Raw genomic sequence first — 2,377 nt, 5'->3', positions numbered from 1 at the left:
TCTCATCCCCAACATCCACAACTACCTATCAGAAGGGTTAAACCAGGTCAAAACAGTCCAGCATAATTTAGGCTTTATCAAACAATGTCGTTATGCTCTTCTAAGGTGCAAATAAACCAATACAGGAAATACTAAAATAAAAATAATATCTGACACTGCCATACAAATTGTTAGTTCCTTTTTGTATGCCCCCCATCTATAACATTAACAAAGGGAATATTTTACTGCATAGAATATTTTATTTTATACATCACTAGCCATGCATTTTTGCCATTAGTTACTATGCAAATGATGCCTAGTGCCATTATCCAAATGGCATCACCATTTTACATCCACAATTCACTTATATAGTTATAAGTAGAATTTTCATGATTTACTTAAGTACATCTATCAGTGAAGATTTAACACTGAGATGCAATCTAACATCCGTAATATCTGATGTTATGTAGATGGCAATGTAGGAAAGATGTGTTTTAATCACTTTTCATTTAAGTGATCTTATGTAAAAAATAAAATAATTTAGCAGTTCCAAGTATCCAAAGGGCATTTTCAAATGTACACAAAAGAAATGGTTACAGAGGTTTTTAAGGAGCATCTTCCACGTCCATATCCTCTTGTAATTGCTGTACCATTTTCTCTTCCAACTGCTTCCCTTTGCCTGCAAGAGGGGCTCGGATAAGATGGATGTTTTGTTTGACTTCTTTGATATCCTGAACTTTCTGTAGCTCTTTATTTTTCTTCAATCTGTTCATTATAAATTTAGCTTGGCGTTTCTGTTTGATCTCTTCAACTCTCTTCATTGTATCAATAGTCTTATTCCATAGCTCTCGCTGGTATTTGATAGGTTCATTTCTACATTTTTCAAATTGAAATGAATTATCTACTGTAAGCTCTTTACCAGCTGCTTTCTGGAATGCTTTGGTCCACCTAACTTTGTGAGGATTGTGCTTCTTTTTAAACTTTTTATGACATTTAGATTTGCAAAATCTGAACACCTTGCAATCGTTGCGGAAGAACGTCATGCCGTGTCCAGGGTATATGGGCCCCGAACAGAAATAACACTTCTCAATATGCATCTTGAACCCGTGTGGGACCCCACCAAACAAACGCCAAGCTTGAGAGGAAGTGACACCTTCTTTGTCTATTTTGACCTTTGTTGGTTTAAGGTCTATTTTTTCAGAGACTAAGATTGCAACCTCTGCTTTTTTTTTGCTTTCCATTTTATTGGTAAATTTTCCTCCATCCCTTTATTTTGAGCCTATGTGTGTCTTTGCAAGTGAGATGGCTCTCCTGAATACAGCACACTGATGGGTCTTGTCTCTTCAGTTTGCCAGTCTGTGTCTTTTAATTGGGGCATTTAGCCCATTTACATTTAAGGTTAGTATTGTTATATGTGAATTGATCCTGTTATCATGCTGTTATTTGGTTATTTTGCACACTGGTTGATGTAATTTCTTCGTTGTATCATTGTTCTTCATATTTTGGTATGTTTTTGCAGTGGCTGATACTGGTTTTTCCTTTCCATATTTAGAGCTTCTTTCTGGAGCCCTCATAGGGCAGGCCTGGTGGTAACAAAATCCCTCAGCATTTGCTTGTCTGGAAAGGATTTTATTGCTCCATCACTTATGAAGCTTAGATTGGATGATATGAAATTCTGGGTTGAAAATTCTTTTCTTTAAGGATGTTGAATATTGGCCCCCAATCTCTTCTGACTTGTAGAGTTTCTGCTGAGAAGTCCACTGTTAGTTTGATGGGCTTCCCTTTGTAGGTGACATAACCTTTCTCTTTGGCTGCCCTTAATAGTTTTTCCTTCATTTTGACCTTGGAGAATCTGATGACTATGTGTCTTGGGGTTGATCTTCTCATGGAGTAGCTTAATGGTGTTCTCTGTATTTCCTGAATTTGCATGTTGGCCTGTCTTGCCAGGTTGGGAAAGTTCTCCTGGATAATGTTTTGAAGTGTGTTTTCCAGCTTGTTTCCCTTCTCCTCATCTTTTTCTGGTACTCCACTCAATCATAAGTTCAGTCTTTTTATGAAGTCCCGTATTTCTTGGAGACTTTGTTCATTTTTTTTCATTCTTTTTTCTCTAGTCTTGTGTGCATGCCTTATTTCAGCAAGGTGGCCTTCAAAACTCTGATATACTTTCTTCTGTTTAGTCAAATTGGCTATTGATAATTGTGTATGCTTTATGAAGTTCTCGTGCTGTGTTTTTCAGCTCCATCACGTTGCTTATGTTTCTCACTAAACTGGTTATTCTAGTTAGCAATTCCTCTAACCTTTTATCAAGGTTCTTATCTTCTTTGCATTGGGTTAGAACCTGTTCCTTTAGCTCAGCATAGTTTTTATTACCCATCTTCTGAAGCCTATTTCTGTCAAT

General features: G+C 36.8%; 1 pseudogene; it reads right to left on the bottom strand.

The window, feature by feature from the left end:
- Window positions 1-350: 350 nt before the first annotated feature.
- LOC102145549 (probable ribosome biogenesis protein RLP24 pseudogene) lies at window positions 351-1,076 on the bottom strand (annotated as a pseudogene).
- Window positions 1,077-2,377: the final 1,301 nt, after the last annotated feature.

Source organism: Macaca fascicularis, chromosome 6, assembly GCF_037993035.2.
Source record: "Macaca fascicularis isolate 582-1 chromosome 6, T2T-MFA8v1.1".
NCBI classification, from domain to species: Eukaryota; Metazoa; Chordata; class Mammalia; order Primates; family Cercopithecidae; genus Macaca; species Macaca fascicularis.
Note: the sequence above shows the minus strand (reverse complement) of the source record. Positions and strands in the feature narration are given on the sequence as shown.